Consider the following 20,896-nt stretch of genomic DNA (forward strand, 5'->3'; position numbering starts at 1 on the left):
CAACAATTCGAACAATCAAACAAAATGAACATAAAATTTGAGAAAGTGTTTATTGCTTGGTCAATGATAAGTGCAAAGCACGTTGCTCGTGTACGCGATATTCTAATGGAAAAATGGAGAAATCTCAAATGATTTCGCTAGAATATTGCAGCTCAAAAGAAAATTCCTATGGATGGAAATCTTATTAAACAAAAAACTCTCAAAGTTTATAAACATTTATAGCGTAGACCATGATGAAATGTTCAATGCGGATGAATCCGGGTTATATTGGAAAAAAAAGTGCAAAAACGCACCTATATTTCAAAAAATGAAAGATCAGCTCCTGGATTCATAGTTTCCAAAGATAGAATTACTCTACTGTTTTGTAGTAATGCATCAGATGATTACATGACAAAACCAGTGTTTATTAACCAATCCTCAAATCCTCGTGCTATGAAAGATTAAAATATGCACTATTTTATTTTGCCTAAAACATTTATGCATTATGTGCAATGAAGTTTAAGTACAATTTGTAATTTTTATACTATGTATTTGTTTCATAGTTTATGTTTTCTTAATTTACATGAATTACCTGAATTAAATAAAAATATATTATTTGTTGGATATGTCATTGTTGTTTATATAATTTAAAAAAAAAACGATTTCGGAACATAACCCTACTTTTTTCATGTGATCTGAGACTCGCATAACGCGATTTATATAACACGGCATTTCTGTGGAACCTAACATCCGCGTTATATGAGGGTTACCTGTACATAGTTTTCAAATGGTCAGTAATTCATTATTCTGCTAATCGGACTTCAATTGCACCTCTCATTCCCTGAATGATAACAAGAGCAAGCGTGATTTTCAAGACCGGTATTCGCCCCTGGGCAGGAACTCTAATATCCTTTAAGTTTCAAGTGATGGGTAACTAGTGGGCACTGTTTGGCTATTTTTCAAGTTGCAAATATTAGTATGGAGCTGATTAGGTGACATTCTTCTGATTTAAAAATATAATTAATGACAACTTTATTTTCAAAATAGAAGTGAATTTTGTTTTAGATAATCATGATTTAATGGACCAAATTGATGGTTATCATAGGAAGTATAATGTTTTTGTATGAGAACTGATAACAGAGCAAACCACTCACATTTTTTCCTTGTGTGTAAGTGAGAGTGAGGAAAAACAAGAGATCTTTTCAAAATGATCAGAGAACTAACAGGGAAGTTTAGTGCCGAGGCGACAGTATTGAAAAGTAAACAGAAAGGATATCTTACAGAAGCTGCAGACATCAAAGAAAGATGGAAAGAGTATATAGAAGCCCTTTACAGAAAGGACTCCAAAATTACTGAGAAATTTGAAGAGCAGGATTATACACAGGAGCCAGAGTACCACTGGAGAGTGAAGTGAGGTGGGCACTGCAACAGCTGTCCAGTAAGAAAGCACCAGGAGGAGATGGAATACCCATTGAGCTGCTCAAAGCCCTGGGAGAAGAGGCAGTTAAAATTTTAACAGCTCTATGTCAGCAAATTTGGATCACAACTACATGGCCTAGGGAATGGAAAAAATCAGTTTATATACCTTTATTGAAGAAAGGCGATGCAAGAGAGTGCAAAAATTACAGACCTATAGCTGATTTCTCATGCAAGTAAAGTCTTACTTAAGATCATTCAGAAAAGACTGGAACCATTCATGAAGAGAGAAATGCCAGATGAACAGGCAAGATTTGAAAAGGCAGAGGAACAAGAGATCAAATCGGCAATGTGAGATGGATAATAGAAAGAGCACAGGAATATCACGAGAATGTCTACCTTTGTTTCCTTGATTATAGCAAGGTTTTTGATTCTGTAGATCATATGAAACTGTGGAATGTGTTAAGAATAATGGGAGTCCCAGAGCATTTCATTATCCTTCTGAGGAATCTTTATTACGAACAAGAAGCTACTGTCTGAACAGATCGTGGAGAAACTGAGTATTTCACAATAGGTAAAGGGGTGTGACAAGGATGTACTTTATCTCCGTACTTGTTTAACTTGTACAGCGAATACATTTTAAGAATGGCAAGGCTGGAGGAGTCTCCAGTTGGAATTAAAATTGGTGGAAAAAATATTAATAATTTGAGGTATGCAGATGATACCACCTTGCTAACAGAATGCAAAGAAGATTTGAAGGAACTTATTATGAAAGTTAAAGAAGAAAGTGCTAAATATGGTCTTAAACTTAATCTCAAAAAGACAAAAGTTATAGCAACATGTGAACTTAATGATTTTGAAGTAGATGAGAAGAAAATGGAAGCAGTTAACAATTTTGTGTTCCTAGGATCCCGAATTGATAAAGATGGTTATTGTACCGAAGAAGTTAGAAGAGGATTATTACTCGGGAAAAAAGCAATGACAAATTTAAGCAAGATCTTTAAAGATAGAGATATCAGTCTCACAACAAAAATCAGAATCGTGAAAGCAATGGTATTCCCTGTGGTGCTGTATGGATGTGAAAGTTGGATCCTGAGAAAGAGTGAAAGAAGGAAGATAGATGCATTTGAATTATGGGTTTGGAGACGCTTACTAAGAATACCATGGACTGCAAAGCAAACCAATAAATCAGTGATAGACAGAATAAAGCCAGATTGCTCCCTTGAAGCTATGATCATCAAGAAAAAATTGTCATACTTCGGACATATTATGCAAGCAAATGACAGTCTGGACAAGATGATGATGATGATGCTTGCTAAAGTTGATGGAAGCAGGAGAAGAGGAAGACCAAGAATTAGATGGGTGGATGGAGTTAAAGAAGCAACTGGAGTGCATTTGGAGGTTCTGAAAGACATGGTTTTATTTATTAGTTACTTGACTCCTATTTTTTATTCTAAATAAAAAATAGGAGTCAAGTAACTAATACAGAAGACATAGTGGAGTTGTTTAATGATCACTTTATTGGAGTATATCATCTTGGAAAAGTGACTTTTATTATTAGAGGGATGGGGAGAGTTCAAGGTTTTGAAGTTCATAAAAGGACCTCCCAGATGAGTCTTTGATTCCATGGGCTTGGGTAATAATAAGGAAAATGTGTTTCAAATACTAAGTACTAGAACTTCTGTAACTAGAAGTTAATAAGGCAGTGTAACCGGATGGGATTTCACTACATGTTTTAATAAAATGTGCTAAGGAACTGATAACTTCAATGACTTTGCTTTTCAATGAGAATCTCACTCCACAAAAGCTAAGCAAGGAGTGGAAGTCAGATAAGATAGTGCTACTGTGCCACAGGGTAAGCTGATATTTAAGTTACAGCATTTGGGTTCAGATATCAGGTTAGTGAACTGGACTGGAAATTAGCTATCTGATAGATATTAGAGAGTGTGTACAAAAGAATGGTGTTAAGGATGCAAAAGGTCACATGAAGTTCCACAAGGCTCAGTACTGGGACCTCTACTGTTTAACCTTTATGTTAATGACATTGTTAGTGGATTTCAGGGGAATATTCAGTTGTGCAGATAATGTGAAGTTGGGAATGGTTATTAGTAATGGTGCCAATGTGGTGGTCCTTCAGGGGGATTTAAATAAGCTGGACAGATTGGTAAATGAATGGGGATATTAGTTTAATGGAACTGAATGTATCATCTTCTTCCTTTTTACCTTGCGGTGTCGAGGGTTTTCTATTCACTTAACCACAACCGTACACAAGGATAAGGTGGTTAGCCCTGTGCCTCCCAATGTATCCTATGTCTGTAGAAGCATTGAGTTCAAAACCGGTTTGACTGCTTGTGGGATGAAAAACCCAGATAAACTGGGAAAAAACCCTGCAGTCCATGCCCAAGACTGGATAACTTGGCCTACACAATTGCCTGCAACACTTGTAAAACCACCAATAAAAGGGCAAAGTCTTAATTCGACAAAGATAAATGTAGAAAACTCGCTGCTTGTGCCACTGGCAGTTTTGCCTTCTGGTCCCTCACCAAAGAACATGGACAAAAGTCGGGTGCAACTTTTGTCCATCTATCTACCTTCTCTATCTCATCCTGATAGTATCATTGTAATATCACCTAAAGACAAGGCTGATGTCTTGACTTCATTCTTCTCTTCCAACACCTACATAGATGAACATGGTAAATTCCTCCTCTGTTGCCTAGAATATTGCATCTCATTACTCCTGTGATCTTCTGCCAGAAAGATATCAGAAGAATCTTGAAGAAATTGTATACTACAAAGGCAGCCAATCCCAATGGAATTCCATCCATTGCATTTGAGATGTGATCCTGAACTAACGCCTGTTCTCTATCATCTATTCACTAAACTGTACTCATCTGGCATCCACCCTTCAGCATGGAAGAAAGCTAGTATACAGTCTCTAGTAATGGAGAAGGTGATCAACAGTTAACTTCTCACTTTGGGAACTGCTGTCTGATTAGTGACCACCAGTATGGATTTCACCACTCTAGATTCGAAATTGATTTCCTGGCCTACGTCACTCACATTTGGACCCATTCTATGGAAAGGTTCGAAGAAACTTGTGCCATGCCATGGCTTTTGATATGATCTGGCATCAAGGGGGCTTCTCAACAAGTTACCATCATTTGGACTGCCTTTGCCCTTGCATAAATGGATTACCCGTTTTCTCTCAGTCTATCCTACATATAATGGTGGATGGTATTCTCTCATACTTTCTTATCAATGCAAGTGTCTCTCAGGGCTCTGTCATTTCATCCACCTGCTCTCATTGACTGCAAACCCTACTCATAGTTTTGCTGATAATAACACACTCCACTCACTCACTCATATGACAATCCTTGTAGTGCTCAAACATATGAAGCTTCAAGATCATCTATAATAAGTGCCCTGAACAGTGATCTCCACAGTATAATTGATTGTGGTGAAAGTCTGGTCAACTTCAATGCTTCCAAAACACAGTTTTGCCTCTTTTCCCATAAAAAAAAGACCTCAGATCTTCTCCATTTACTTTTTATAATGCTCAGCTCAACTGTCAAGCCCATATCTCTCTTCTTGGAATGACTCTTACTTCAAACCTTTCCTGCCACAATCATATCATTTTTATAGCAGTAACAGCTTCCAAAAAACTTGGCATTCTTTATTAGTCAAGAAGGTACTTCTCTGCCAAACAGTTACTTACTCTGTATAAATCCCAGATTCAACCAACATTGGAATACTGCTCTGATGTATGGGATGGTGCACCTAAAACTGCCAAAAAAATTCTTGATGCTGTTCAGAAAAGAGCAGTCTAGTTGATAAATGAGTCTTTGTTGTTGATAAAAGACTCATTCCACGATGAGTCTTTTGACTCCATGGAGGCCTGGATAATAATAATAATAATAATAATAATAATAATAAATGACACTTCTCTTACGGACCCTGTTCAGCCACTATCCCATAGAAGATCAATTTCTGCATTTTTTCTCTTTTAAGGATATTTCCATTGCCATTGTTCAGCAGAACCAGCATCTATTCTACCTCATATTTCTGCTAGATCTACAAGAACTCATACTATGGCTGCTCAGCATCCTTTGATATTTAAACTGCATACTCATCAAACCTGCTATTCCCAGTCATCTTTCATTCCTTCCACCTCAGTTCTGTGGAACAGTCTCTCTCTCTCTTGAAGCATATCCAAAGCATCTTCAACAGTTCAAGAAGAATATCAACATATTACTATACTCCTGACTCTTCCCTCATACGACATCTATTTGCTATAAGCTCTTCTGCCTTTTCTTGTGGGATAATAAAAATAAATAAAAACCACAGGCTGCCTATGGATTAGGAGTTCTGTTCCTAGACACCAAACATGTACATAAAATCCCATTGTCTTTTCATGCTTTGAAAATATCTATGGCTCTAAAAAACGTGGTTCTTCATTTTTCAATTATCTTTACAACTCAAGTATAATTTCATCTATCCATGCTGGAAGAAATGGAGACGTTCCATCTTCAATTCCCCTGATCAAGTTGGTAGGAATATTTGCGTATTTATTATTAGCAACAACCTAATGCAGATAATCCATCTACCTACCAGCATAGCAAAAAATCCTCACCATTCTGCTAATACCCCTGATTTTTCTTAACTCCTTTCTTGCATACAGCCATTCCCACTCATATCCTTTGGCATTAGAAAGGTGCTAAATAGGATGACCTCAACTTCTATTTCTCCTTTCTATAGTCTGATTACTGTTTCTGTTGTCCTGATTCACACATTTGCTCAGATCAAATTACAGGAACCTTCACCCCCCCCCCATTCCTCACATTCCACCATTATCCAGGCCTTGATTTCTACAAGTGTGCCAAGGTAGTCCAAGAAAAAATTCAACATATCACATGACTCAAGACCAAAATTCCAGCTGCACACCTAGCCCACTCTGCAGCTTGCAACATTACAAAAACCCATCAACAAAATCCAAATATGATTTCAGATAGGTCAAATGTAGATAACTCTCTTCCTATTCAAATAGCAGTTGTGCCTTCTGGTACTTGCTGTCACCAATGGGTGCAGTTTTGGCCCATATATGTTTCTACCTGCCTCAAATTTAGATGGTACTATAACATCACCCAAACAAGGCTGACCTGCTACCTCATTCCTCTGCAGGAGTTGCAAAGGAATGAGACAGCAGGTCAGCCTTGTCTGGGTGATGTTACTACTCATGCATAAATGCCCTTCTCTCACTGACTTAAATCCTATCCATATAATTTGGACACCACAAAAGTAGTTGGATATCTATGCTTTTGTTTGATCTGATATTCCTTGCGAGAGGATGCCTAATTTTGAATGCCCCTTTTTTTAACCATCTGTGTTGTAAGATTTCCTTCTCTCATTGTATATCATTCATCTGCTATCTGTAGTGTGCCTCCAATTCTGAAAATGATACTGACCTCTTTGACTTCTTATCATTAAAGCTTGATTTCCTGCAATACAAATTCCCTAACAAAGACATCTTCCATGGTAATTTTAATATCCAAAGCTCTAAACAGGCTCTTGTTCTCCAACTTCACTGATGAAGCTGGAAGAGAAGTAGAGCTATATGCTGTAAACAGTAATCCAAAGCAAATCAGTCATCCCTCAACCAGAATTCCTGACTTTCTTCTTCACTAATCCAACACTGAATCTTTTCTGAACCAGTTCTCCTCCCAAATACATTGTTGAGGTGACTGCTCTTCTTGATTGGTAACTTTGATCACAATCTGGTAAAAGTATATGATGACAGCCCCTTTCTCTGATAATCAAGAGCAAAACCAGTTGACCATATGGGCAATACATTAGCAACATCACCAGAAGTGACATCATTCGAGTGATTGACCCGTGCCACACGGAAGATTGGAAACCAATGTGCCACCATGCAGAAAATTAGTAACCATTACACAACAATCAAAAATATATCAAATTTCAAAAATCAGAAACAAAACAAGTAAAAAAAAAAAAAAAAAAAATGGCAACTACCACACATTTAAACCGATAATAAAAGTAATCCAACATAATTAAAAAAAATGCACACAAACATAAATAAAAAATAATATTGAAGATATTTTGTGCTGCAGGCATGTATGGTAGTGTGCTTTTAGAGGTGAAGGCTAGACAGATACAGGGTGTTCGGGATAAATTTGACAGTTTCGTAAGGAAAAAGAAAATCTTCTTTGTATCTATTAAATTTAATGAATTGACAAAAAAACATTACAGGTAGAGTTAATTACAATACTATCAACAAGATTTACTCAAAATAACCACCATTAGCATCGATCACAGCTTCAATTCTGCTTCGGAACCTCGAACAAGCTGATGCTACAGTCTCCCCGGGAAGGGCCGCAAAAACTGTTTTAATTTTATCCATTAACTGGGCTTTTGTATTACTGGAAGTGCGATTGGTGTCTTTTTCAACTGCGCCCCATACAAAATAATCCATGGGGTTAAGGTCTGGGGAGTTTGGAGGCCAAACATTTGGACTGGTGAAGTCGTAGAAATTTTCAGACAACCATTTTTGACTTTTCCCAGAGGTGTGGCAAGGGGCCGAATCCTGCTGCCATACATACGGCCTACCATTGGCTACCCTTGTTATCCAGGGCTTGACTACAGTTAGCAACTCCACGAACAAAGCCCGAATTCCAATGCCAAGGTTCTTCAACACCTGTTCCTGCAGATTTGCGAGGAATTCTGCTGTACGAACGCAATCAGATCGTCTGCTAGGGATCTTTCTTCTTGCTACATCCTCGTAGTCACCATTGCAAGTCTCTAGTTCATGCCTGATTGTTTTTACTGTATTCAGGGAGCATTGGGCAGCAGTCGTAATATCCTTATTTTGATGGCGGGCACGAATCATCATGATACAAGTTATTCTCTTCCATGATTCAGGTGGGTTCCAGCTATCCATCCTTTCTGACATCTTGTATATGAATGAAGAAGGGTCCAAACTTTTAAATGAAGAGAAGTGTGTGTTAATACATGTAACTTACGGAAAAATATAATTAATTATAAATATGTCAAATTTATCCCGAACACCCTGTATGTGCTTTTGAGGTGGAGGTACGATGAGTAGATGTGTGTTTTTTAGCTAGCAGCAGGGTAGGAGGGTCTGTTTTTTTTTTTAAAAAAAAAGGAGGGCAGGATGGCTGTTTGAGATGGCAAGCAAGGTGGCCATTTGTGATGGGGGAGAGTAGAGTGGGTATGTTTTTTGAGGTATTGAAGGTGGATGTACATTAGGTTAGCTCAAGAGCTACAGGCCAGAGGTTTTTGGTTCTTGGTACCTGGTTTTCTGAATTTTTTTTTCATGTTTTTGGATGTTTTGCTGTTTGTGTTGGAGTGGCGATTGGTTCAAGAACTCAGCTGATCATTTAAATTCAGTGAACTGATCACCATCCCAATATAAACAAAACAAAACAAAAAAACAATCCAAAAACATGAAAAAAACAATACCAGAAATGCAGACACCAAGAATCAAACACCTGTGGTCCTTGACAGCTTAAGCTAATATAATTCACTCACATAGCACATTAAACACATTTCAGATGTCATATACCCTTCATGACATTTAGAAGTCCTCAATTTGTGAATGTAACATTCAAAAACCTCTGTTGTGCCAGCAATCACCTACAAGTTTTACACAACAATATAAAGACATAATGTGGCTATTAATATGACTGACTATTCATTATCTTTCAATTTGTAAATAATGGCTGTTTGAAGTGTTTTAGATCTTTTCTGTATGTTCCTTGTAAATGTTCTGAAAGATGATGCTGTCAGACAATGAAAGGCATCAAAACATGCAGAGAAATATGAGGGTGATCTGAAAAGTTCACACTTCGACCATAGATGGCAACACTATCAGCAAGATTTTTTTTTCCAAAGTTGGTACATCTGTCATAAACATGTGAAATTGCAAGTCATTCCATAAGCAGTTTGTTTTATACAGCTGTCTGAAGCAAAAGTGTTGTCTGTATCTCTTGAAATGGATAAAATTGAGTACTTAGAGTTATAAAATTCTTTGTAAAAGAAGGTTTAATGCCAAAAGAAATTCATTCGAAGTTCATAAAAGTTTATGGCACTCTTCTCCTTCATTTTCAACAAATAAGAAATGGGCTGCTGAGTTTAAATGTGGCCATACCAGCCTTGAAGATGATCCAGTGAAGGACGTCCAAAAAATGTAACAACACCAGAAATCATTGATCAAGTGCACAATATGGTATTGGATGACCGGTGAGTCAAAGTGCATGAAAATGCTGAGACTATAGGCATTTCAAAATAATGTGTAGGATATATTTTGCATGAAGAATTGCAAATGAAAATGCTTTGCACAAGATGGGTGCTGCACTTGCTCACAGCAGATCAAAAACATACTCACATGAAAATCTTTGAACAGTGCTTGGAGCATTTTAACAAGAATAAAACTGATTTTGTGCATCGATTTATTACTGTGGATGAGACTTGGATTCACCATTACACACCAGAATCAAAACAGTGGACAGAAGCAGGTTGTTCAGTGCCAAAGAAGACAAAGTCAGTTCCATCAGCAGGAAAGGTCATGGCATCAGTGTTTTGGGATGCTAAAGGCATTTTGTTTATTAAGTATCTTGAAAAGGGTAACCAGGCAATATTATTTCGATCTTTTAACCAGACTAGACAAAAAAATTAGTGAGAAAAGACCTGGTTTGCAGAAGGAAAAAAATCATCTTTCATCAGGACAATGCACCTGCCCACAAAGGTGTTTTGGCAATGAGAAAATTAAGGGATCTGCACTATGAAGTGTTGGAACATTCACCCTATTCCCCAAATTTGGTTCCTTCTGACGTCTATCTCTTCCCAAAATTAAAACTCTTCCTCACTGGTCAGCGTTTTTCTTCAAATCAAGAGGTGATTGCAGCTGTAGAGGGGTATTTTTCAGATCTTACTGAGAACCACTACAGGGATTGGATAATGGCACTCGAGCATCACTGGAATAAATGTATTAGTCTTAAGGGAGATTATGGTGAAAAAATAAAAATAATTTTGAAATTATAAATTAGTTTTTTCATTGTTAGGCCGAGAACTTTTCAGACCACCCTCTTAGTTTAAAAATCTATAAGTTTAATCCGTTCTACTTATTTATATAGTTGGGAAAAAAATTAATATCTTACTTACAATCAGCATCCTCTGATACCGTGATCAAATCCAATATTTTAGAAGCTTGAATAACATCAACCAAATGCCTCCTAAGATAGTTATTCCTCAAACTAGAAATTTATTCTTTGCTTCCATACACTAGCACCTCCTTCTAATCCATATTCCCATGATTAAAATCCTCAAGATGATCAATTCTCCTCTATTTACTTTCCCAACCAATTTGTCTAAAATTTTGTAATCATCTGTATTCCTGGACCTATAACAGGGGTGGGGAACCTCTCACCCACGGGCAAAATTTCTCCCACGAGTCTATTTCAATTTGCCCCTTTGCTGATGTAAGCGTATGTACATCAGCACACTACATACGCTATATATAAGAGTTAAAATTTGCCAGTCGCCTGCGGAAGTTTTTAAATTAGCAATTTTCGGACTTGATACTAAAAAGGTTACCCACCCCTGACCTATAACAACATATAACCTAGTTGGAGAATAGATGCTATCAAGTCTCCAACCAACAACAGTCTGCGAGGTTATCCCCCTGCTCCCTCATTGATATTTGGATCTAGGTTAGGTGATAGATAATTTTCATCACATTCTGCAAAACTACCATTGCACTTAGAAACCTGAAAAGTGGCTTGATAAGTTCCATGTTTGGTCTCTAGAGCAGGTGTGGGATAAACATTAAAAAAAATACATTAAAAAAACTCAAAGCCATCATATTGAACTTAAAAAATCACATATATACTGCCATCTTCTATTTCCTGTTTGAGCAGGCATAATTCCTCTGCTATCATTAATAGTATGCTCTCTCTCCCTCCTTATTCCTAGAAGATTATATATATCCATGTATTTCTCTTCCTGTCTATATATATATTTATAAAATTTCAATTATAAATAATAATTAATTATAATTTCAATTATATATATATATATATATATATATCATTGGTGCCCTTACATTTTTATCTCTCTCTTCTAATAAATGTAAAATTAACTTTGTATTTGATCCACTTAATTCAACTAAGAAGACTTTTTAAAATGAATTTTATCAATTGTATGAAAATCAGAAGTATTAGCTTTTTTATAGGGTAAGCCTCCTGTTTCTTATGATGAGTCTTGTGATTCCATAGAGATCCTGAATCATAATAATAGTAATTATTTTTATTTTTTAATTTTTATCAAGAGGGTTAATGAATCACACAAAGTTTGTCACACCAGAGCATTAGAAAAGTGCCATTATAACAAAACTGGTATTAAATTGTGTATATTTCTGTTATACCAAGAACAACATAGGACTTTTTCAGAAGTGCCTCAGAAAATGTAATGATTTGAACATATATGGCTTAATTTAAAATCAGCTATATCCAGGAGATGTGATACTAAAGTTTTACTGTAATTATAACGTACATATCTAGAAATATTTGAAAACATCGATATATATATATATATATATATATATCGGAGTTCATATATAACACCAAGAATAAAAAAGAATAAGGTTTAATCGCGTCTCTCGGGGGACCCTGTAACACCTAGAGAGCGCATCCCCTGGTTGGCGGATAGGGGAGCCCACCATGTGTGTGTGTGTGTGTGTGTGTGTGTGTGCACGTGCGTGTATATGGTGGGATGGTCTGAATATACTGAATAAGGACTCGTGGACCAACAGGGCTATAAGGGGCAATCATCTTGATTGTAAGGGAAGCGGCACTCCCATGGACCCCTAGCTGGATCTATCCTCTCCTTCTTCTACTTTGAGGAAGATCCACTTACTTTAATCTTTCCTATAAGGCCTTATCAGCCAACTCTTCTTATTTTATGATCCTTATGCTATTAGAGTACTCGAGGACCATGGGGTCTTTTCATCTCTGGCCTTACAACTATGCCCTCTCTATAAACCTTACTATAATTCTTCTATAATCTACTCTTTCCCCCTTCAATATACCGTATTCCTCCTATGGGTTTAAATTCGACTAATACCACTGAACTATTCCATTGTCAGGCTAGTCTCCTGACATAGAGAACATAATTCCACTTGTAAGCTGACAGAAAAAGATAATCGGATTGAATCTATGGGAAACGACCATGGAATGGAAAAGGTAAAACAAAAATGGAAACGACAAAATATAATACACATAGTAAACTGGAATGTAAGAGGAATAGCATATAAAAAATAGAATTAGACCAGTTATTAAATGAAAGAAATTTTAAAATAGCAGTAATCACTGAAACAAAAAAGAAATTAAAAGGAACTATGAGAACCAAAATTTTTAATGTGATATACAGTGGAGTCAACAGAGACCAAAGAGCACAAGCAGGAGTCATGATTTGGATTCATAACTCCCTTTCAAAACAGTTAAAACATTATAAATTATGGAATGAAAGAATAATAGACGCTAGAATAAAAATAGATAGAGGCTATTTAACAATAATTGGTTTATATGCTCCAGAAGAGGGAAGAGAACAAGATAATATTGATTTTTATAATCAGCTACAAAACATATATAATAAAATAAATAAAAATGATTACGTAATTTTAGCAGGAGACTTAAATGCAAGAATTGGAAACATGAAAATTAATAATAATATAGGAATACATGGAGAATATACTCTAAACAGGAATGGCAAAAAATTGATTCACTTTGTAGTTTATAATAACCTAAAAATAATGAATTCCTTCTATAAACATAAAGACATACATAAATATACTCGGGCAGCAAGAGGATGGAAATCAATATTAGATTACTTTATACTAAATGAAATGACATCAAACTTTTAACTAGATGTTAGAGTTCACAGAGGATATGAAATAAGCAGTGACTACTTCCTTGTTAAAATAAAATTAAGATTATCATCTAAATGGCTACAAGTAACAAGAACAGAAAGAAAAATTATTATTATTATTATTATTATTATTATTATTATTCAGGCCTCCAAGGAGTCAAAAGACTCATCGAGGGAGGTCCTTTCTAAGACATAAAGTCTGTCAAGACTCATCGAGGGGAAGTCCCCCCCCTGAGAAACACAAAGTTTATCATACCACTCCTTAAACCCACTGACCGTTCTCGCTCCCACCACTCCATCAGGCAATGCATTCCACGGCTCAACCACCCTCCACACAAAGAAACCACTCCTTACCCTCTTGCTCACAGTTTCCTTTCGTAACTTCCAGGGATGGCCTCTTGTCATCACTCCTTCCCGCTGATCAACCAAGCGAAAGAACTCCCCAGTGTCAACCCTGTAACCACCTCTCAACAGTTTAAAAGTCTCAATCATATCACCTCTCCTTCTTCTATCCACCAAACTCTGCAGTCCACATTCTCTCAGCCGATCCTCATAACTATCCTTGTACAGTCCTGAAACCATCTTTGTCATCCGTCTTTGTATCCTTTCCACAGTTAATTTATCCCCTTCAAATCCTGGGGACCAAATCTGAGAACAATAGTCCAAGTGTGGTCTGATCAGAGACTTATACAACGGAATGATAACCCTCTTATCTCTGCAGGTCAGTGTCCTCATAATAGCAGCAATCCTCTGTGTTACCTTCACCACCTTTGCAATATGTCCCCTAAACTTCAGGTTTCTATCAATCATCAACCCCAGATCTCTTGTCTCCCCTACTTCCTCCAGTATAACTCCTCCCATAGAGTATGCAGCATCCCATCGATGTTTCCCAAACCTCAAGACCTTACATTTTGCTGCATTAAACTGACACCCCCATTCATTTGCCCATCTATCTAGCTTATTTAAATCCTCTTGCAGGGCTACCACATCTGCACTATTACTAATAATCCTTCCAAGCTTCGCATCATCCGCAAACAACTGAATATCCCCCTGCAATCCACTGGCTATGTCATTGATATAAAGGTTAAACAATATAGGTCCTAGTACTGAGCCCTGTGGGACCCCACTTGTAACCCTCTGCCTCCTGGAAACTGCTCCACCATACACAACTCTCTGATACCTATCAGACAGCCAATCCTGAATCCAGTTGACCAATCTGACATCCAGACCCATGTGCTGCAACTTAAATATCAGCTTATCATGTGGCACCCTGTCAAATGCCTTCGCCAAGTCTAAGAAAATTGCAGTATATGCCTTTCCCTCATCTAATGCTCTTGTAACTTTATTATAAAAGGCTAGCATATTGCTAAAACAAGAGCGTCCTTTCACAAATCCATGTTGATTCTCACAGATAACATTACCCTCATCTGCCCAATGCTGTACACGGTCCCTCACTACTTTCTCCAAGATCTTAACAACTACTGATGACACACAGACTGGCCTATAATTAGACACTTCCAGTCTGTTACCACCCTTATGCAATGGCACTATCTTACCTTCCTTCCATTCCCTGGGCACCTTTGCCAAAGCCAGACTTTCATTGAAAAGCCACGTTAAAGGTATTGTCAATTCCCTAGCACATTCTCTCAAAACTCGTGGAGAAATACCATCCAGTCCCACAGCTTTACTGACATCCAGAGTACTCAGTATCTGAAACACACTCTCCTCCTGTACCTCCAGACCTCGTACCAGTCCTATCCCTCTAGCATTAAAACTGACTCCTCTAGGATGAAATACTCCAATAAAGTGTTCATTGAACAATTCCACTATGTCCTCTGCATCAGTCACTCTATTCCCATTTTTATCCCACAATATCATTCTTCCACACAGTCATTTCTCCTCCTACTGGCCATATAGCTAAAAAATTCCCTAGGATTTTCTTTGGATCTTAGGGCCAATCTCCTCTCATATTCCAGTTTCGCTTTCCTTACCACACGAGTCACTCTTCTGGCCTGTGTCTTATATTCCTCATGCATCTCTTCACCTGTCTCCTTATATCTCTTCCATAGCCTCTTTTTCGCATGCAATTCCTGTTTAATATTGTTTGTCATCCACTTTACTCCAAATTGCGCCCTCTTCTTCACTCGTGGTATACAACTTACCATTGCTGATAACAAATATTCTTTCACAATTTCCCACGCACTGGTGATATCCCGGCCTTCCAATTCCTCCCTCCATGAAACTTCCCGAAGTTGACGTCTAAGACTATTATAATCACCTGCCTTATAATTCCACATAAGTTCCCGTCTCTTTGATACTCCTGCATGTCTATTCATTTTCCAAGTCAAAACCATATGGTCACTCTCTCCAACTGGTGGGAGAGACGTCAACTCAGTTATTATCAACTCTTCTGATGCTATAACCAAATCCAAAATTTTTGAACCTCTTGTTCCCTCTGTTACATGTTGCCTAAGACATTTGTCCCTCAAGAATTCTAGAAATTCCATTCCCCTATTGTTACATGCATCTTCCTCTCTCCAATTTATACTACTGAAGTTAAAATCTCCCATAACAATCATTCTTCTTGCACTTGCCAAACTTAGCTGTCTAAACATCTCCTGGTCCCCATCCTCTGTGCTCCTGGGTCTGTAGCAACACCCCACTAAATATCCTGTCTTGCCTACCTCTACCTCACACCATACGCTCTCAAAATCATTTGTCTCACTACCTTCCAAATTCTCCACTCTTAGAGGACATAGGTCATCACTTATCATAAGCAGCACCCCACCACCACGCTTTCCCCTCCTATCCTGGCGAAAAATGCTATACCCAGTGACTTCTATTCCTGTTGTTATATCCCCTTCTGTCAACCACGTCTCAGTGATCGCAATAATTTTTGGCCAGGCTGATGCTATCTGCGCCACCAATTCCTCTCCCTTATTCCGGATACTCCTGGCATTAGTATACAGCATATAAATGCCATTGTTTCTATAACCAGCATTATCCCTTCTAGACTCCACTGGGCTCAGTCTTACCTGACATTGTCTCCCTTCTCCCAAGTATCCATTCCCACAAGAGGCCACCCCTGCTATCATCCTCCCTGGGACACACTGACTCGTTCAGAATAGCAATCCCTCCAGATTCCTACGTCCTTCCTCATTCAAATGCAAACGGTCTCTCGCAAACAACTCCTCTCTTTCCTCAAACGCACTCCAAGCATCCACATATACCAGTCCTCTCTTGTCACACATTCTCGCTATTATGCCATTCAATATCACCGCTCTTCTGCTCAGCTCATCATTATCATACCTAGGCAACACGCACACTATTTTTCCTCTCTCTGTCTTCTTCCGTACAGTCTCAAGCAAAAATCTCATATCTCTCACTGCCCGACTTACATTACCACTCAAGTCATTCGTTCCTACCATCACAATCATCTCATCCACCCTTTCACTTCTCTTAATTGCCATAGCCACCCTTTCTATTGTTCCTCCTGGCAAACACTCCTCACGCATTTTATCCTGAACACCACGGATCATTGAGTCACCATACATTATACCTCTTACCATTCCATCGCTCCTATTGTTTCCATTCTCTCCTCTTCTTTCATTCCCATACCTCTCTCTTCTACTGTTTCCATTCTCTCCTCTTCTAGCACTCCCATACATCTCTCTCATTCCCTCTCTCCTACTGTTTCCATTTTCTCCACTTCTAGCACTTCCATATCCCTCTCTCATTCTGTCTCTCCTACTACTGTTTCCATCCGCTCGTCTTCTAGCATTCCCATACCTCTCTCTCATTCCATCTCTCCTACCGTTTCCATTCTCTCCTCTTCTAGCACTTCCATATCTCTCTCTCATTCCGTCTCTCCTACTGTTTTCATCCTCTCATCTGCTAGCATTCCCATACCTCTCTCTCATTCCTTCTCTTCTACTGTTTCCAATCTCTCCTCTTCTAGCACCCCCATACCTCTCACTCATACTCCTTAAATTCTCTCTCTCTCCTACTCTGATTCGCCTTGCATTCATCTCTTCCATTCTCCTAATCTTATCTTTCATACTTCTGCTCTCATTCACTAGACATTCCACCTCCTCTTTCAACTCATCTATCTCCCGCTGCAGGTCAGTCACTCTTAATCTAAATTCACTCTCCCAAACAAAACCATCTCCTAAACTTCCACAGTCACTCACACCTTCCACACTATCAACCATTATTTTCTCATTCTCTCCTATCATACTACTCGTCTTCCTACATTCATTCTCCGTTCCTGGAGCAACAAAGTCGGATATCGATATATCTAATGTAGTTATTTCCTCCAACTGCCTGCATTTTGCGCACATACGCTCTCCACTCTCTTTAACAAACCACATATGTAATTCCTTAGAAGCATACAAGCCGCAAGTACTGCATGCCACAAAGTCCCTTATGATATTGCTAATAATCGAGTTCTTAAATGGCGGAGGACTTGGCGTTACGTCACTTGCGACTGCTGCTGAATCCACCATCATTCCTTACTGCCGAGTAGCGTAATCCTTAATAATTATTCAATTAATAAATAAGAGGGGAAAAAAGTACAAACATCAGAACATTTAAGTACTAATATAATTAAATAAAATGAAATATAACTAAATACAAAGTAACTTAGCTTCGTTTTGTCTTCCACCGTTACGCGTTCGATTCTGACGGTACCAACATATATTATATCGCGACAGCAACTAACTTCCGAAAAACAACCACTGAAGTACACTCGTATTCAGAGAAACAATTCAGCACTCAAAAACGTATAAAAACGGGAAAAAAACGGACTATTCACCGATTAAAAATCACTTTCTTCTGCACAGCTCAAATTCACCGCCACGTGCTACGGCGAAGCTAGAAACATTTGTTTATAAAATTAGACTATTGAATGACACAAATGTACAATGGTTATATGAACAAAAAATTAACCAATATCTAGACAAAATAAAATTTGAAGAAATTTTATTTTGTCTAGATTGAAGAAATAGAATGGCTTAATATAAAAACGATACTAAATGCAGCAGCAAATGAAAGCTTAGGAAAGACCAAAAAATTCAATAAAAGGAAAAAACTAAAGATCTGGGATGATACAATGAAAGAAATAATCAAAAAGAAAAAAGAAGGCTATTACAAATGGTTAAGCAGTAAAAGATTAGAAGATGAAATAGAATATAAAAGAATAAGAGCCATAGCTTAAAGAGAAGTCAGAAAAAGACATAGAGAATCATGGAACAAATTTGTTTCTAATTTAGAACATGATTTATATAAAATAAGACCCAATGTATATAAAATTTTGAAACACTTAAATGCAGATACCAAAGAAAACATAAAATTAAACACTGAATTGAAATTAGAAGAATTTCTAAATTACTACACAGAATTGTGGACAGACAAATATTTCAAAAAAGACAACTGGCAAACAATTAACGAACATGAAAAGGAAATAACTAAAGAAGAATTAAAAATCAGCCTGAAAGAAACAAGAAATTGAAAATCACCTGGAGAAGATAAACTAGGTTCAGAACTGTATAAATATGCAGGAACTAGATTCAAAGAAAGACTCTTATTATTTTTAAATAAAATTTATTCAACTAGTATCCCCCCCCCCCCAATAGAATGGAAAAAAGCAATTGTGATTCTTATCTTTAAGAAAGGTAATAGAGATGACCCTAAAAACTATAGAGGTATCAGTATACTAAATTCCTGTTACAAAATATATAGCAGAATCTTAAATAGCAAACTAATGATATATTCCGAAAACTTTATTTTAGAAGTACAGAATGGAATTAGAAAAGGACGATCATGTATAGACCCAGCCTTTTGCCTAAAATTAATAATAGAGAAAAGAAGAGAATACAATTTAGAAACACATATTGCATTTAATGACTTTGAAAAAGCATTTGACAAAGTTAAAAGAAACATATTATTTAACATATTAAAAGAAAGACAAATACCAAATAACATCCTAAAGGCTATCACAAGTATGTATGAAAATAATCAAATACAAATAAGATTAAATCACGAGCTATCATATACGAGAGAGATAAACCAAGGGGTCCAACAGGGATGTCCCCTCTCAGCAACTCTTTTTAATATCTACTTAAATGAAATAATAATAATAAAATGGAATAAAAATTTACATCAAGGAATTAAACTTTCTTCTACAGTAAACTTAAACACTCTCATCTTTGCCGACAACCAAATAATAATTACAAATTCCGAAGATAAACTACAGAAAGCTATTTTAGATCTAAATGAGATATCCAAAGATGATATGATATGGTATGATAATATCAACAGAAAAATCAAAAACTATGGCCTTTAAAGGACAAGATCCAGCAAGAACTAAAATAGTAATAGATAACAAGATCTTAGAACAGGTGAATTCATTTAATTACCTAGGGTGTACGATCATATATGAAAATGAAAAAGATATAAATGTAAAAATTGTAAAATATTTAAAAATAACAGGTGTAATTAACTCTATATTTAAACCAAACCTAGTTCAAAAACAAACCAGACTAAAAGTATACAATACATTAGCCCTACCAGTCTTAATGTATGGAAGCGAAATCTGGACAATAAAACAAAAAGACAAACAAAGATTAACAACAGCAGAAATGAAGTTTATGAGAAAAACTGCAAAGTATACCCTATTTGATCACAAAAGAAATGAAGAAATTATGAAAGAATTAAACCAAGAACCAGTAATAGAAAAAAATTAAAAAATATAAACATAAATGGATGGAACACGTTCAAAGAATGAAAACAGAAAGATTACCAAAACAAGCCTTAAAGTACAAGCTATTAGAAAAAAGAAAACCAGGACATCCTCTTAAACGATTCAATGATGACTTCTAAGGCCGGAACAGGCCATGCTAGGCCTAAATCCTTGATATGCATGATGATGATGATGAGGTTTAATCGTGAGACATTATTATTATTATTATTATTATTATTACGGGTATCTCCATGGAGTCAGTAGACTCATCGCGGGAGACCCAAACTAGCAAAACAATATCTGTCATATCTCTTCTTGAATTCATTTACAGATGAAGAGCTCACAACAAAGTCAGGCAATGAATTCCACTCATTCACCACCCTCCAGGCAAAAAACCTTGTTCTGACACCTTTGTTAACCACACTCTTCTTTAATTTCCAGAGATGACCTCTTGTTCTTCCATCACTATCACACAGCTGAAACATTTCCCCTGCATCAATCCTATAAAAACCTTTTAGTAATTTGAATGTTTCTATCATATCCCCTCTTCTTCGCCTATCAACCAATCTCTGCAATCCACAAGCTCTCAATCTATCAATGTAGGGAGCATTTTTTATATCACTCACCAACTTGGTCACTCTTCTCTGAACCCTCTCCACAGCCTCCTCATCTCCAAGGAATCCAGGTGACCAGACCTGAGCACAGTAATCCAAATGTGGAAGTATCAATGCTTTATAAAGGGGAATAATAACCTCTTTATCTCTGGATGTCAGTGTGTTCCTCAACAACCAAGTAATCCTATGT

General features: G+C 37.0%; 1 protein-coding gene across 1 annotated transcript in view; it reads left to right on the forward strand.

The window, feature by feature from the left end:
- Nucleotides 1–20,896, forward strand: part of LOC150094948 (guanine nucleotide exchange factor DBS-like) — a 500,966-nt gene that overhangs the window by 358,806 nt on the left and 121,264 nt on the right. The gene's annotated exons all lie outside the window — the stretch shown is intronic.

The sequence above is a fragment of the Typopeltis vanoorti genome, chromosome 21 (assembly GCF_054136105.1).
Source record: "Typopeltis vanoorti isolate ZY-2024b chromosome 21, IOZ_Tvanoo_1.0, whole genome shotgun sequence".
NCBI classification, from domain to species: domain Eukaryota; kingdom Metazoa; phylum Arthropoda; class Arachnida; order Uropygi; family Thelyphonidae; genus Typopeltis; species Typopeltis vanoorti.